Source organism: Leuresthes tenuis, unplaced genomic scaffold (assembly GCF_036924035.1).
Source record: "Leuresthes tenuis unplaced genomic scaffold, fLeuTen1.0.hap1 SCAF_10, whole genome shotgun sequence".
Classification (NCBI taxonomy): domain Eukaryota; kingdom Metazoa; phylum Chordata; class Actinopteri; order Atheriniformes; family Atherinopsidae; genus Leuresthes; species Leuresthes tenuis.
The window spans coordinates 27982669-28001020 of NW_027325364.1; the positions used below are offsets into that span (position 1 = coordinate 27982669).

General features: G+C 41.3%; 2 non-coding genes across 2 annotated transcripts; one reads left to right on the forward strand and one right to left on the reverse strand.

The window, feature by feature from the left end:
- Window positions 1-6557: 6557 nt before the first annotated feature.
- LOC140317266 (U5 spliceosomal RNA) lies at window positions 6558-6671 on the forward strand. The gene has a single exon (XR_011917595.1). It is a non-coding gene; the product is annotated as a U5 spliceosomal RNA (small nuclear RNA).
- A 2916-nt stretch (window positions 6672-9587) lies between these two features.
- On the reverse strand, window positions 9588-9771 carry LOC140317125 (U2 spliceosomal RNA). Its single transcript, XR_011917470.1, has one exon. It is a non-coding gene; the product is annotated as a U2 spliceosomal RNA (small nuclear RNA).
- Between the last annotated feature and the right edge of the window lie 8581 nt (window positions 9772-18352).

Here is an 18352-nt window from a genome sequence, read left to right on the forward strand (position 1 = left end):
TTGATGGTGTATAGTCGGGCATTCTCACCCTTTCTCATCAGCTTTTTGCAAATTATGATCTGACATTCACACCTACTTGCAGTCGAACAGCTCTGCTCCCGCTTTTGATTATGTTTGGTTGGATATTCGAACCTTTTCTTAACTTCTTTTTACATATTTTGGTTGGACGTTCACACCTTCTTGTAGCCGAACACTTCCACTCCTGCTTTTGATGATGTATGGTTGGGCATTCACACCTTTTTTTTGCCCATTTTTCAGGAATTATGGGTGGACATTCACACCTTGCAGCTGAACACCTCCTATCCCACTCTTGATCATGTGCGGTTTGATTTTCGAAAAGTTTCTTTCATGTTTTCTAGCAATTATTGATGGACATGTAGACCTTCTTGCAGCTGAACACCTCCGCTCCCGCTTTTGATCATACATTGTCAGGCATTCGCACCTTGTCTTACCCACTTTTTACAAACTTTAGTCGAACAGTCACACCTTTTTGCAGCCGAACACCACCTCTCCCGCTTTTGATGATGTATGGTCCAGCATTCTTACCTTTTCTAACACATTCTTCAGCAATTATGGTCGGACATTCACACCTACTCAGAGCCGAACACCTCCGCTCCCGCATTTGATGGTGTATAGTCGGGCATTCTCACCCTTTCTCATCAGCTTTTTACAAATTATGATCTGACATTCACACCTGCTTTTGATAATGTATTGTTAGGCATTCGCACCTTTTTTTTTACCCATTTTTCATGAATTATGGGTGGACATTCACACCTTCTTGCAGCCGAACACCTCCTCTCCCGCTTATGATCATGTGCGGTTTGATATTCGAAAATTTACTTTCTTGTTTTAAAGCAATTATTGATGGACATTCAAACCTTCTTATTGATGGTGTATAGTCGGGCTTTCGAGCCTTTTCTTCCCGGTTTTTACAAACCATGGTCGGACTTTCACACCTTCTTGTAGCCGAACAACTCCGCTCCCGCTATTGATTGTGTACAGTCGGGTATTTTAACCTTTTCTTACCCGCTTTTTACCAACTATGGTCGGAAATTCACACCGTCTTACAGCGGAACACCTCTGCTCCCGCTTTTGATGGTGTATAGTCGGGCATTCGAACCTTTTCTTACCCGCTTTTTACAAACTATGGTGGGACATTCAAACCTTCTTGTATCCAAAAACCTCCGCTCTCTCTTTTGATCATACATTGTCGGACATTCGCACCTTTTCTTACCCGCTTTTTACAAACCATGGTCGGACTTTCACATCTTCTTGTAACCGAACACATCCGCTCCCGCTATTGATTGTGTACAGTCGGGTATTTTAACCTTTTCTTACCCGCTTTTTACCAAGTATGGTCGGACATTCACACCTTCGTACAGCGGAACACCTCCGCTCCCTCTTTTGATGGTGTATGTTCGGGCATTCAAACCTTTTCTTACCCGCTTTTTCCAAACTATGGTCGGCTATTCACAGCTTCCTCTCCACCATACTTGTATGGTGGGATATTCACACCCACTTGCATCCGAAGACCTCCGCCCCAAATTTTGTTGATATTTAGTCGGACATTCGCACCTTACCCGCTTTTATCAAACTATGGCCTTCTTGCAGCCAAACACCTCTGATCTCGCTTTTGATAATGTAAGGTTGGGCATTCAGACCTTGCTTCACCTGCTTTTCACCAAATATAGTCGGACATTCACACCTTCTTGTAGCCGAACACTTCCGCTCCACCTTTTAGTGTTCTATCACACCTTTTTTTCACCGCATTTTATACATTATGTTCGGAAATTTTCAACCACTCTCATCCGAAGACCTCTCCTCCCGCTTTTGTTAATATATTTGAACTTTAGTCGGACATTCAAACCTTCTTGCAGCTGAACCACCTCCGCTCCCTGTTTTGATCATATATGGTCTGGCAAAACTACCTTTTCTTACCCGTTTGTGAGTAATTATGGCTGGACATTCACACCTACTTGCAGCCGAACACAACCTCTCTCGCTTTTGATGATGTATGGACCGGCATTCTTACCTTTTCTAACACATTTTTCAGCAATTATGGTCGGAGATTCACACCTACTCACAGCCGAACAACTCCGCTCCCGCATTTGATGGTGTATAGTCGGGCATTCTCACCCTTTCTCATCAGCTTTTTGCAAATTATGATCTGACATTCACACCTACTTGCAGTCGAACAGCTCTGCTCCCGCTTTTGATTATGTTTGGTTGGATATTCGAACCTTTTCTTAACTTCTTTTTACATATTTTGGTTGGACGTTCACACCTTCTTGTAGCCGAACACTTCCACTCCTGCTTTTGATGATGTATGGTTGGGCATTCACACCTTTTTTTTGCCCATTTTTCAGGAATTATGGGTGGACATTCACACCTTGCAGCTGAACACCTCCTATCCCATTTATGATCATGTGCGGTTTGATTTTCGAAAAGTTTCTTTCATGTTTTCTAGCAATTATTGATGGACATGTAGACCTTCTTGCAGCTGAACACCTCCGCTCCCGCTTTTGATCATACATTGTCAGGCATTCGCACCTTGTCTTACCCACTTTTTACAAACTTTAGTCGAACAGTCACACCTTTTTGCAGCCGAACACCACCTCTACCGCTTTTGATGATGTATGGTCCAGCATTCTTACCTTTTCTAACACATTCTTCAGCAATTATGGTCGGACATTCACACCTACTCAGAGCCGAACACCTCCGCTCCCGCATTTGATGGTCTATAGTCGGGCATTCTACAGCGGAAAAGACTCATTCTTATGTTTGGTTAGATATTCGAACCTTTTCTTAACTGCTTTTTACAAACTTTGGTCGGACGTTCACAACATCTTGCAGCCGAACACCTCCGCTTCCGCTTTTGATGGTGTATATTCGGGCATACGAACCTTTTCTTACCCGCTTTTTACAAACCAAGGTCGGACTTTCACACCTTCTCTTAGCTGAACAACTCCGCTCCCTCTTTTGATTGTGTACAGTCGGGTAATTTAACCTTTTCTTACCCGCTTTTTACCATCTATGGTCGGACATTCACACCGTCTTACAGCGGAACACCTCCGCTCCCTCTTTTGATGATGTATGGTTAGGCATTCGCACCTTTTCTTACCCATTTTTCAGTAATTATGGGTAGACATTCACACCTTCTTGCAGCTGAACACCTCCTCTCCTGCTTATGATCATGTGCAGTTTGATATTCGAAAATTTTCTTTCATGTTTTCTAGCAATTATTGATGGACATTCAGACCGTCTTGAAGCTGAACACCTCCGCTCCCACTTTTGATGGTGTATAGTCGGGCTTTCGAGCCTTTTCTTCCCCGGTTTTTACAAATTATGGTTGGACATTCAGACCTTCTTGCAGCCGAAAACCTCCACTCCCTCTTTTGATCATACATTGTCGGGCATTCGCACCTTTTCTTACCCGCTTTTTACAAACCACGGTCGGACTTTCACACCTTCTTGTAGCCGAACAACTCCGCTCCCGCTATTGATTGTGTACAGTCGGGAATTTTAACCTTTTCTTACCCGCTTTTTACCAACTATTGTTGGACATTCACACCGTCTTACAGCGGAACACCTCCGCTCCCTCTTTTGATGGTGTATGTTCGGGCACTCGAACCTTTTCTTACCCGCTTTTTACAAACTATGGTCAGACATTCAAACCTTCTTGTAGCCGAACACATCCACTCCTGCTTTTGATGATGGGTATTCAAACCTACTTGTTGCCCGCTTTTTATTAATTATGGGTGGACATACACACCTTGTCGCAGCCAAACACCTCCGCTCCCTGTTTTGATCATGTATGATTGGACATTCGCACCTTTTCTCACCCGCTTTTTACTATGGTCGGCCATTCACAGCTTCCTCTCCACCATACTTGTATGGTGGGATATTCACACCCACTTGCATCCGAAGACCTCCGCCCCCACTTTTGTTGATATTTAGTCGGTCATTCGCACCTTACCCGCTTTTGGCAAACTATGGCCTTCTTGCAGCCAAACACCTCTGATCTCGCTTTTGATGATGTAAGGTTGGGAATTCAGACCTTGCTTCACCTGCTTTACACCAAATATAGTCGGACATTCACACCCACTTGCATCCGAAGACCTCCGCCCCAAATTTTGTTGATATTTAGTCGGACATTCGCACCTTACCCGCTTTTGGCAAACTATGGCCTTCTTGCAGCCAAACACCTCTGATCTCGCTTTTGATGATGTAAGGTTGGGCATTCAGACCTTGCTTCACCTGCTTTTCACCAAATATAGTCGGACATTCACACCTTCTTGCAGCCGAACACTTCCGCTTTTAGTGTTCTATGAGGCATTCACATATTTGTTTTCACCGTATTTTATAGATTATGGTTGGAAATTCTCACCCACTCTCATCCGAAGACCTCTCCTCCCGCTTTTGTTAATATATAGTCGGGCATTCGAACCTTTTCTTACCCGCTTTTTACAAATTATGGTTGAACATTCACACCTACTTGCAGCTGAATACTTCCGCTCCACCTTTTAGGTATGTATGGTTGGCATTTGCACCTCTTTTTATACTGATTGCTGAAGATTAAGGTGTTCTTTCTCAAACTACAATTTTTTTTTAATTGTTGAAACTTGATTTGAAGTGGATAAATAAGGAGGACAAACAGTTTTAAGTCAGGCTGATAGAAGGAATTAATTTTATAGCAAAATCTGTATTTCGTCATATGTCGAGAGATGCTTATTGCTGAAGAAGTTCTTTCTCATTCTACAAAGTACAACGTTGTTTATCGTTGAAACTTGATTAGACCTGAATAAATATGAAGGACAAAGCAGTCTTAACTTGGTTTGAGTTAATGAATTCGTTTTATAGGAGAATCCGAATTCGTGCATAACTCATAAAATAGAGCTTATTTTCGGATTCCTGAATAATGAGTCTGGTTCTTTCTCATAATACAAAGTTTGTTGTTTATTGTTGAAACTTCATCAGAAGTGAAGAAATAAATGAATGCCTATCAACAAATGTGGGATCTAAACTCTAGTGCTTCCTCTAAAATAATTTCCTTTCTCAATTTAGAAATGTGTGTGTGTAAGTCACAACACCCGTGACACCAAAACGGCTTTCTTTTCTCTACACTCTGCACTATGAGCACACACACCAAATCAGAAAGGCTTTTTTCTCTCTTTTCTACATTATGGACTGTGGGGACACAAAACCGCTCTCTCTCTTTTTTTTTTTTTATCTGTCTCACGTATTAGATTATGCTTAAGATACGAATGGGTTTATCAGTCACATCAGAATCCATACATACTGATCCTCCCGTAATAAAATGGTCGGATCTTATCAAACACACTTTGTTTCTTGTGACAATCAAGTCAGCGAAACAACGTATACACGTCAAGACACTGAATCAAGTTTGCCACAAGAACTCATAAGTTTGGCAGTATTGCTCTGCCGTCAGCAATCATACACCCATTTTATTTTCGTGAGACGTGTGCAAGCACCTGTTCATCTACTGTTCTATCACTATGAATTAGTGATCTATTATCAATAAGGATACTTCTACAACTACTATCAAAGTATGTCCGGACTTCTTATGTTGTCAGTTGCTATATATGAATAAGTGGGTAGCTACTGACAAGCATTAAGCATGTCACACAGCCCAAACATATAACATTTCAGGACACACCACACAGTTAACAACCACAGTGAAGCGTGTCAAAGCCCAAACATGTAACATTCAACAGGACACTTACACAACACATTCAAATCAAACAGTCAGACAACATACAAGAACATATACCCCAGCCGGCATTGCTCCCTGCCTATTTTCGTACAGCACACTATGTGTGCACACACCTCTATTCACAAACTCTTCAACTTATACTCTTTTACCGAAGCTGCTACAGCTCGATTGGCCGAATACCCTTTGATCCTATTTCGGTGAATTTGACATCTGCCTTACATATAACAGATTAGCGGTTTAGCAGTTTTAATTTAGTATGAGTGAAGGAATTCATTTTATAGCAAAATCCGAAATCGTGAAGAACTCATGAAAGTAAGCTTATTCTCGGATTCCTGAAACTTTAGATTTGCTCTTTCTTTTACTACAAAGTACAACGTTGTTTTTTTTGTTTAAATCTTTCTAGACATGGTAAATATTAAGGACAAAGCAGTTTTCACATAGTTTGAGTGAAGGAATTCATTTTATAGATAAAATCCCAAGAGTCTGCTGAGAAAAGAGAGTGAATGCGAAGTAGACTTTAACACGGCTATGGGAGCGAGCCGAGTGTGGGCTAACCGGGAGAATTGCTTGAAAGAAACGCGACACCGAATGAGCGATCAGAACAAAGCCTCAATACGGGATTCTCGTGGTGTTTTTGTTGCTGCCTAGTCTTTTGCACAGAGTAAAAGACAAGGCAGCCATCGAATAGGGCCCGATTGTTCCTACTTGGTCAGCCGAGGAGCAAGGGGGGGGGGGGCAAGCGTCTCAACCAAGCAAAGCTCACCATGGGGAAGGTGGCTATGCCAACTAGCCTGATGCCCTGCTCCCGCAGTGACGGATAATCGTACTCTGGTTTCTCTTCATAACGTACAAGTCTTTCGCCTTTTACTAAAGATTTCTGTGGAGAGCAGCACTAATGAGTTGTTTCTATTTTTGGCAGGCTTTACCTTTGCGGGTGAAGCCCTTTCTGTCTGTGCAAAAGAAATCTTCTTACTGTGCAGAGTGACTTCTCTGAGTAGAGTCGCCTTACTTGTTGCGACTGTGCCGATGTTCGAAGCTGGAGTACAAAGTTGTTGCTTGAATGGTGCTTGCTGGAGCGTGCGGGAGTGCAAAGTTATACCATTTAAAAGGCCTGAAGAGTGCTCAGTGCAGCGGGTGGGCGACACTCTGGCCACCTTGAAAACCGAGGTTACATCCACTACCAGGGGCAGCCCAAGTTCTGCCGCAAGTGTGGTGAGCATGGACACCTGGTTGAGGCTTGTACCAAGGTGTTATGTGGGAAGAGCAGAGAAATTGGGCAAACTTTTGGAGAGTGTCCAAATGGCAGGAAATGTAATCTCTGTGGAGAATTAAATCACCTCTTCAGAGATTGCCCTAAATCTTTTGCCAACAAATTAAAGACGGTAAAGCCACAGTCAAGCCAACAAAGAGAAGGACCAAAGGTGGCAGTTGGTGAACAAAGTGAAGAGGTTGACCCAATAAATTCAAACTTCCCGCCAAAAGCTTGGATTGGAAGTGAGGAGCAAAAAGGGGAGGGGCCTGTAGAGGCCTCACCACTCAGTGTTGAAGTCTGTGAGAATTCACAGGCAGAGGGTGGAGCTACGCTAAATGAGGAGGAAGAGCAGACAGGTGAGTCTAGTGAAGATACTCACCTCCCCGAAGGTCAACAGCCGAAGAGGACGGCATCTGAGCCTCTGATTCCCCAGTGGTATCAGAGAAGAGGGGAAGGGTTAGGTCCCTTTCAGACAGTTCTTCAGTGGAAGAACCTAGTCTTCCCCTCCGACTCACCAAATGAGGTCTCCTTTTTAACTTCAGCTCTGCAATCAACCCCCAGGGACTCAAAGTTAAATGCAACATTGCGTCAGAGGCCAACACCGAGAGTCCGAAAAGGAAATATAGATCACCCTACTCACTTTTCACCTAAAGAAATGAAGGAAGAGCTAGTTTCCCAAGAAATAACCTGTGTGTAATTTGTTTTGATAACTTAGAAAAACGAAAATGACATACCTACTTTCCTTTATGCTTTTAATGGTTCTCACCTTCTCAACACTAAATGTAAGAAGTGTGAAATCAAAGACAAGAGCCCAGAGTATTTTATCCTTCTTAGACTCCATAAAATCAGATGTGTTTTTAATACAAGAATGTGGACTACCTTTTTTAAAAAACCATAGACAATGGGAGGAAATGTGGCCCCATTTATTGATATGGAGTGGCTCAAATCAAAATAAAAATGATGGTGTGGCCATTCTAATTAAAAATCCGCATGTTCTGGTGAAAGGTAGCACAGTGGTGAGAGACGGACGGGCACTTTTAGCACACTTGAATTTTATGGGGCAAGACTTTAACCTCTTAAATATTTATGGTTTCAATGGAAAAAATGAAAGGTATGACCTTTTAGAAGATATACAGCTTTACATGCTAGGGCAAGTACCTTTAGTTGTAGGAGGGGATTTTAACTGTATCTTGAGCAGGAAAGATAGAAAAAGAGCAGGGGTAGATTTTAAAGTGGATAAGACTTTGATTTTACTTCAGGGCATATGCAGGGATTTTAAGCTTACTGACTGTTTTAAAACCATGCATCCCAGAGAGGAGGGCTTCACCTGGTTTAGTCATGATGGCACCAGAGCCTCTCGCATTGATTATTTCTTTACTAGAGATTGCCCACCCACTGATGTTAGATTAACCCCTGTTTTCTTTTCAGACCACCTTATGCTCTCCTGCACCCTTTCACCCCCTTCTGGTGTGACGGTAGGAAGTGGTCTGTGGAAACTCAACTGTTCCCTGTTGGAGGATGAAATCATAGTCAGTCAGTACAGGGAATGTTATAAAGAGTGGCAGACCCTTCAAGACCTCTACGAAACACATGCACAATGGTGGGAAATGGTGAAGGAAACGACCCAGACTTTTTTTAAACAGCAAGGTAAACGTAAAAAAAGGAAAGAGAATAGATGTATGATGGGACTACATAAACGCTTACAGCGCTACTTTAAACTAAATCAGTGTGGCATAGACTTTAAAGAAGAAATCAAAGATGTCTAAAAGGAAATGTCAGTTTTAGCAGAAATAAAGAGTAAAGGAATTTTTGTAAGAAGCAGGGAGCAGGAAATTGAGGAAGGTGAAAAAGAAAGAAAGTTATAAATAAAAAGGAGTGTAATCAAAATCTAAAAAGAGAAGATGGGTTTTTAACAAAATCCACACAAGAGATGATTGAAACTGTACATACCTTTTATAGTAACATGTACAAAGAGAAACCAGTGCACTTGGAAACATCGGCAGAAATCTTAAAATTCATGCACACTTGACACAGAATTTTACTGCTTTAGAGTTAAAAAAATGCCTAACAGGTTTTAAGAGAAGTCGAGCTCCGGGTTTAGACGGGCTTCCTGCAGAATTCTATCTGACCTATTGGGACCTTTTATCATCAGACATTTTAGATGTTTTTAAAGATTTTGAAAAACTCGACCGACTGCCTGACAGTTTTAGAGTGGGAATAGTGACTCTACTTTATAAAAAAAATGATAAGACTGACCTAAAGAATTGGAGGCCCATCACACTTTTAAACTTTGACTGTAAACTTTTTAGCAAGGTTTTAGCGACACGGATGTCCTCTGTTTTAGAGGAGGTAATTCACCCAGACCAAGCTTGTGCCATCTCACGGAGACAACTCACCGACAGCCTCGTACTGATTCGAGACATCATTGATTACGCTAGAGACAGAAACACCCGGCTTGTCATCTTAAATTTAGACTTTGAAAAAGCATTTGATCGGGTCTCGCATCAATATCTCTTTCAGGTGTTGCAGCCATCGAAAAGGGCCCGATTGTTCCTACTTGGTGAGCTTTGCTTGGTTAAGACGCTTTTTCACAAGAGCAGAGGAGAGCGCACCGTTCCCAGCGGCACTGCAGTACCGGGTCGAGGCTTGGAGTGAACGGAGCAAGCTTCTTTTTCAACTCCTATTCTTAAAAATCCATTTAATATGTTGTCCTCGTATAGAGGACATATTAAACTGATAAGAACAGATACTACACTTGATCTTAGCCAAAAGGCCGAGAAGCGATAACTGTCCACTGTTTCAGGTCCGAGGGCCCTTGCTGGCACAATGCGCACTTGTAGCAGTGTTCTTTTTATGGCCATAGGTGGCCAGAGTGTCACGTTGCACCTCCGCCCACCCGCTGCACTGAGCACTCTTCAGCCCTTTTAAATGGTATAACTTTGCACTCCCGCATGCTCCAGCAAGCACCATTCAAGCAACAACTTTGCACTCCAGCTTCGAACATCGGCACAGTCGCAACAAGTAAGGCGACTCTACTCAGAGAAGTCACAAAAAAAACAACGTTGTCATTGCAGTAAAAGAAAGAGTTTCAGGAATCCGAGAATAAGCTTACTTTCATGAGTGCTTCACGATTTCGGATTTTGCTATAAAATGAATTCCTTCACTCAAACTAAATTAAAACTGCTAAACCGCTAATCTGTTACATGTAAGGCAGATGTCAAATTCACCGAAATAGGATCTAAGGGTATTCGGCCAATCGAGCTGTAGCAGCTTCGGTAAAAGAGTATAAGTTGAAGAGTTTGTGAATAAAGGTGTGCGCACACATAGTGAGCTGTAGGAAAATAGGCAGGGAGCAATGCCGGCTGGGGTATATGTTCTTGTATGTTGTCTGACTGTTTGATTTGAATGTGTTGTGTAAGTGTCCTGTTGAAGGTTTGGGCTTTGACACTTCACTGTGGTTGTTAACTGTGTGGTGTGTCCTGAAATGTTATATGTTTGGGCTGTGTGACATGCTTAATGCTTGTCAGTAGCTACCCACTTATTCATATATAGCAACTGACAACATAAGAAGTCTGGACATACTTTGATAGTAGTTGTAGAAGTATCCTTATTGATAATAGATAAACTAATTCATAGTGATAGAACAGTAGATGAACAGGTGCCTGCACGTCTCACGAAAATAAAATGGGTGTATGATTGCTGACGGCAGAGCAATACTGCCAAACTTATGAGTTCTTGTGGCAAACTTGATTCAGTGTCTTGACGTGTATACGCTGTTTCGCTGACTTGATTGTCACAAGAAACAAAGTGTGTTTGATAAGATCCGACCATTTTATTACGGGAGGATCAGTATGTATGGATTCTGAGGTGACTGATAAACCCATTCGTATCTTAAGCATAATCTAATACGTGAGACAACGCCCTGGCACACAATCAAAAAAAAAAACACACATTACACACACACATTTCTGAATTGAGAAAAGAAATTATTTTAGAGGAAGCAGTAGAGTTTAGATCCCACATTTGTTGATAGGCATTCATTTATTTCTTCACTTCTGATGAAGTTTCAACAATAAACAACAAACTTTGTATTATGAGAAAGAACCAGACTCATTCTTCAGGAATCCGAAAATAAGCACGAATTCGGATTCTCCTATAAAACGAATTAATTAACTCAAACCAAGTTAAGACTGCTTTGTCCTTCATATTTATTCATGTCTAATCAAGTTTCAACGATAAACAACGTTGTACTTTGTAGAATGAGAAAGAACTTCTTCAGCAATAAGCATCTCTCGACATATGACGAAATATAGATTTTGCTATAAAATTAATTTCTTCTATCAGCGTGACTTAAAACTGTTTGTCCTCCTTATTTATCCACTTCAAATCAAGTTTCAACAATTAAAAAAAAATTGTAGTTTGAGAAAGAACAACTTAATCTTCAGCAATAAGTATAAAAAGAGGGTAACAACAGGTGCAAATGCCAACCATACATGACTAAAAGGTGGAGCGGAAGTATTCAGCTGCAAGTAGGTGTGAATGTTCGACCATAATTTTTAAAAAGTGGGTAAGAAAAGGTTCGAATGCCCGACTAAATATTAACAAAAGCGGGAGGAGAGGTCTTCGGATGAGAGTGGGTGAGAATTTCCTACCATACAAGTATGGTGGAGAGGAAGCTGTGATTGGCCGACAATAGTAAAAAGCAGGTGAGAAAAGGTGCGAATGTCAAAACATACATGATCAAAACAGGGAACGGAGGTGTTTGGCTGCGACAAGGTGGGAATGTCCACCCATAATTAATGAAAAACGGGCAACAAGTAGGTTCGAATGCCCAACCATATATCATCAAAAGCAGGAGTGGATGTGTTCGGCTTCAAGAAGGTATGAATGTCCATCAATAATTGCTATAAAACATGAAAGAAAATTTTCGAATATCGAACCGCACATAATCATAAGCGGGAGACGAGGTGTTCCGCTGCAAGAAGGTGTGAATATCCACCCATAATTACTGAAAAATGGGTAAGAAAAGGTGCGAATGCCCAACCATACATCATCAAAAGCACCAGTGGATGTGTTCGGCTACAAGAAGGTTTGAATGTCCGACCATAGTTTGTAAAAAGCGGGTAAGAAAAGGTTCGAATGCCCAAATATACACCATCAAAAGAGGGAGCGGAGGTGTTCCGCTGTAAGAAGGTGTGAATGTCCGACCATAGTTGGTAAAAAGCGGGTAAGAAAAGGTTAAAATACCCGACTGTACACAATCAATAGCGGGAGCGGAGTTGTTCGGCTACTAAAAGGTGTGAAAGTCCGACCCTGGTTTTAAAAAGCGGGTAAGAAAAGGTTCGAATGCCCGAACATACACCATCAAAAGAGGTAGCGGAGGTGTTCCGCTGTAAGACGGTGTGAATGTCCGATCATAGTTGGTAAAAAGCGGGTAAGAAAAGGTTAAAATACCCGACTGTACACAATCAAAAGACGGAGCGGAGTTGTTCAGCTAAGAGAAGGTGTGAAAGTCCGACCATGGTTTGTAAAAAGCGGGTAAGAAAAGGTTCGTATGCCCGAATATACACTATCAAAACCGGAAGCGTAGGTGTTCGGCTGCAAGAAGGTGTGAACGTCCGACCAAAGTTTGTGAAAAAGCAGTTAAGAAAAGGTTCGAATATCTAACCAAACATAATCAAAAGCGGGAGCAGAGCTGTTCGACTGCAAGTAGGTGTGAATGTCAGAGAATAATTTGCAAAAAGCTGATGAGAAAGGGTGAGAAATGTGGTAGCGGAGTTGTTCGGCTGTGAGTAGGTGTGATTCTCCAACCATAATTGCTGAAAAATGTGTTAGAAAAGGTAAGAATACCGGTCCATACATCATCAAAAGCGGGAGAGGTGGTGTTCGGCTGCAAGTAGGTGTGAATGTCCATTAATAATTGCTTTAAAATATGAAAGAAAATTTTCGAATATCAAACCTTACATGATCATTAGCGGGAGAGGAGGTGTTCAGGTGCAAGAAGGTCTGAATGTCCGACCAAAAATTACTGAAAAATGGGTAAGAAAAGGTGCGAATGCCAAATCATACATCATCAAAAGCAGGAGCGGATGTGTTCGGCTACAAGAAGGTTTGAATGTCCAACCATAGTAAGTAATAGGCGGGTAAGAAAAGGCTCGAATGCCCGACTATATACCATCAAAAGCGGAAGCGGAGGTGTTCGGCTGCAAGACGGTGTGAACGTCCGACCAAAGTTTGTAAAAAGCAGTTAAGAAAATGTTCGAATATCCAACCAAACATAATCAAAAGCGGGAGCAGAGCTGTTCGACTGCAAGTAGGTGTGAATATCAGATCATAATTTGCAAAAAGCTGTTGAGAAAGGGTGAGAATGCCCGACTATACACTATCAAATGTGGGAGCGGAGGTGTTCGTCTGTGAGTAGGTGTGAATGTCCGACCATAATTGCTGAAAAATGTGTTAGAAAAGGTAAGAATGCCGGACCATATATCATCAAAGGTTGTGTTCGGCTGCAAGTAGGTGTGAATGTCCAGCCATAATTACTCACAAACGGGTAAGAAAAGGTACTATTGCCAGACCATATATGATCAAAACAGGGAGTAGAGGTGGTTCAGCTGCAAGAAGGTGTTAATGTCCGACTAAAGTTTGTAAAAAGCGGGTAAGACAAGGTGTGAATGCCCGACAATGTATGATCAAAAGAGGAGCGGAGGTTTTCGGCTGCAAGAAGGTCTGAATGTCCACCCATAATTACTGAAAAATGGGTAAGAAAAGGTGCGAAAGCCCAACCGCACATGATCATAAGTGGATGAGAAGGTGTTCGACTGCAAGTAGGTGTGAATGTAAGATCATAATATTTAAAAAGCGGGTAAGAAAAGGTAAGAATGCCCAACCATAAATTATCAAAAGCGGCAGCAGAGTTTCGGCTGGTATTTATCAATATCTAGATAGATTTCAACAAAAAACAACGTTGTACTTTGCAGTAAAAGAAAGTGCAAATCAAAAGTTTTAGGAATCCGAGAATAAGCTTATTTTCATGAGTTCTGCACGATTTCGGATTTTATGTATAAAATGAATTCCTTCACGCAAACTAAGTTAACACTGCTTTGTCCTTCATATGTACCCATTTCTACATATATTTCAAGCATAAACTTTCTCATACTACCCTGAATGAGAAAGAGCCACACTTGTGATTAAGCCATACGACCCTTTTGAGGAGTTCTGCATGGTTTGGGATTTTATCTATAAAATTAATTCCTTCACTCAAACTATGTTAAAACGGCTTTTACCTTCATATTTATCAATGTCTCGATAGATTTAAACAAAAAAACAACGTTGTACTTTGCAATAAAAGAAAGAGCAAATCAAAAGTTTTAGGAATCCGAGAATAAGCTTATTTTCATGAGTTCTGCACGATTTCGGATTTTATGTATAAAATGAATTCATTCACTCAAACCAAGTTAAAACTGCTTTTTCCTTCATATTTATCAATGTCTAGATCGACTTCAACAAAGAACAACATTGTATTTTGCAGTAGAAGAAAGAGCAAAACTGAAGGATCAGGAATCCGAGAATAAGCTTCTTTTCATACGTTCTGCATGATTTGGGATTTTATGTATAAAATGAATTCCTTCCCTCAAACTAAGTTAACACTGCTTTGTCCTTCATATGTACCCATTTCTACATATATTTCAAGCATAAACTTCCTCATACTACCCTGAATGAGAAAGAGCCACACTTGTGATTAAGCCATACGCCCCTTTTGAGGAGTTCTGCATGATTTGGGATTTTATCTATAAAATCAATTCCTTCACTCAAACTATGTTAAAACGGCTTTTACCTTCATATTTATCAATGTCTCGATAGATTTAAACAAAAAAACAACGTTGTACTTTGCAGTAAAAGAAAGAGCCAATCAAAAGTTTTAGGAATCCGAGAATAAGCTTATTTTCATGAGTTCTGCACGATTTCGGATTTTATGTATAAAATGAATTCATTCACTCAAACCAAGTTAAAACTGCTTTTTCATTCATATTTATCAATGTCTAGATCGACTTCAACAAAGAACAACATTGTATTTTGCAGTAGAAGAAAGAGCAAAACTGAAGGATCAGGAATCCGAGAATAAGCTTATTTTCTTATGGGCAAGTGGGAACTGCTTTGTCCTTCATATTTATCAATGTGTAGATGGATTTCAACTTCTTCTACTGCAAAGTCCAATGTTTTTCTTTGTTTAAGTCGATCTAGACATTGATGAATATGGAAGGACAAAGCAGTTTTAACTTGGTTTGAGCAAAGCAATTCATTTTATAGCAAAATCCGAAATCGTGCAGAACTCATGAAAGCAGGCTTATACTCGGATTCCTGAAACTTTAGATTTGCTCTTTCTTTTACTGCAAAGTACAACGTTTTTTTTTTGTTTAAATCTTTCTAGACATGGTAAATATGAAGGACAAATCAGTTTTAACATAGTTTGAGTGAAGTAATGCATTTTATAAGCAAAATCCCAAATCATGCAGAACTCACGAAAAGCTTTTTCTCGCTTTTCACTGCTTTTTACAAACATTGGTCGGACGTTCACACCTTCTTGCATCCGAACACCTCCGCTTCCGCTTTTGATGATGTATATTCGGGCATTCGAACCTTTTATTACCCGCTTTTTACAAACCATTGTCGGACTTTCACACCTTCTTGCAGCCGAACACCACCTCTACCGCTTTTGATGATGTATGGTCCAGTATTCTTACCTTTTCTAACACATTTTTCAGCAATTATGGTCGGACATTCACACCTACTCACAGCTGGACACCTCCGCTCCCGCTTTTGATCATACAATGTCGGGACATCGCTCCTTGTCTTACTAGCTTTTTACAAACTTTAGTCGAACATTCACACCTTCTTGCAGCTGAACACCTCCGCTCCCGCTTTTGATGATGTATAGTCGGGCTTTCAAGCCTTTTCTTAACCGGTTTTTACAAATTATGGTTGGACATTCAGACCTTGCAGCCGAACACCTCCGCATTCTCTTTTGATCATACATTGTCGGGCATTCGCACCTTGTCTTACCCGCTTTTTACAAACTATAGTCAGACATTCACACCTTGCAGCTGAACCTCCGCTCCCTGTTTTGATCATGTATGGTCTGGCAATACTACCTTTTCTTCCCCCGTTTGTGAGTAATTATGGCTGGACATTCACACCTACTTGCAGTCGAACAGCTCTGCTCCCGCTTTTGATTATGTTTGGTTGGATATTCGAACCTTTTCTTAACTGCTTTTTACAAACCATGGTCGGACTTTCACACCTTCTTGTAGCCGAACAACTCCGCTCCCGCTATTGATTTTGTACAGTCGGGTATTTTAACCTTTTCTTACCCGCTTTTTACCAACTATGGTCGGACATTCACACCATCTTACAGCGGAACACCTCCGCTCCCACTTTTTATGGTGTATAGTTGGGCATTCGAACCTTTTCTTACCCGCTATTTACAAACTATGGTAGGACATTCAAACTTTCGTGTATCCGAAAACCTCCGCTCTCTCTTTTGATCATACATTGTCGGACATTCGCACCTTTTCTTACCCGCTTTTTACAAACCATGGTCGGACTTTCACACCTTCTTGTAGCCGAACACATCCGCTCCCGCTATTGATTGTGTACAGTCGGGTATATTAACCTTTTCTTACCCGCTTTTTACCAAGTATGGTTGGACATTCACACCTTCGTACAGCGGAACACCTCCGCTCCCTCTTTTGATGGTGTATGTTCGGGCATTCAAACCTTTTCTTACCCGCTTTTTCAAAAATATGGTCGGGTATTCACAGCTTCCTCTCCACCATACTTGTATGGTGGGATATTCACACCCACTTGCATCCGAAGACCTCCGCCCCAAATTTTGTTGATATTTAGTCGGACATTCGCACCTTACCCGCTTTTGGCAAACTATGGCCTTCTTGCAGCCAAACAACTCTGATCTTGCTTTTGATGATGTAAGGTTGGGCATTCAGACCTTGCTTCACCTGCTTTTCACCAAATATAGTCGGACATTCACACCTTCTTGCAGCCGAACACTTCCGCTCCACCTTTTAGTGTTCTATCACACCTTTTTTTTCACCGCATTTTATACATTATGGTTGGAAATTTTCAACCACTCTCATCCGAAGACCTCTCCTCCCGCTTTTGTTAATATATTTGAACTTTAGTTTGACATTCAAACCTTCTTGCAGCTGAACCACCTCCGCTCCCTGTTTTGATCATATATGGTCTGGCTACTACCTTTTCTTACCCGTTTGTGAGTAATTATGGCTGGACATTCACACCTACTTGCAGTCGAACACAACCTCTCTCGCTTTTGATGATGTATGGACCGGCATTCTTACCTTTTCTAACACATTTTTCAGCAATTATGGTCGGAGATTTACACCTACTCACAGCCGAACAACTCCGCTCCCGCATTTGATGGTGTATAGTCGGGCATTCTCAACCTTTCTCATCAGCTTTTTACAAATTATGATCTGACATTCACACCTACTTGCAGTCGAACAGCTCTGCTCCCGCTTTTGATTATGTTTGGTTGGATATTCGAACCTTTTCTTAACTTCTTTTTACATATTTTGGTTGGACGTTCACACCTTCTTGTAGCCGAACACTTCCACTCCTGCTTTTGATGATGTATGGTTGGGCATTCACACCTTTTTTTTGCCCATTTTTCAGGAATTATGGGTGGACATTCACACCTTGCAGCTGAACACCTCCTATCCCACTTATGATCATGTGCGGTTTGATTTTCGAAAAGTTTCTTTCATGTTTTCTAGCAATTATTGATGGACATGTAGACCTTCTTGCAGCTGAACACCTCCGCTCCCGCTTTTGATCATACATTGTCAGGCATTCGCACCTTGTCTTACCCTCTTTTTACAAACTTTAGTCGAACAGTCAAACCTTTTTGCAGCCGAACACAACCTCTCTCGCTTTTGATGATGTATGGACCGGCATTCTTACCTTTTCTAACACATTTTTCAGCAATTATGGTCGGAGATTCACACCTACTCACAGCCGAACAACTCCGCTCCCGCATTTGATGGTGTATAGTTGGGCATTCTCACCCTTTCTCATCAGCTTTTTGAAAATTATGATCTGAAATTCACACCTACTTGCAGTCGAACAGCTCTGCTCCCGCTTTTGATTATGTATGGTTGGATATTCGAACCTTTTCTTACCCACTTTTTACAAACTTTGGTTGGACGTTCACACCTTCTTGTAGCCGAACACATGCACTCCTGCTTTTGATGATGTATGGTTGGGCATTCGCACCTTTTTTTTACCCATTTTTCAGGGATTATGGGTGGACATTCACACCTTCTTGCAGCTGA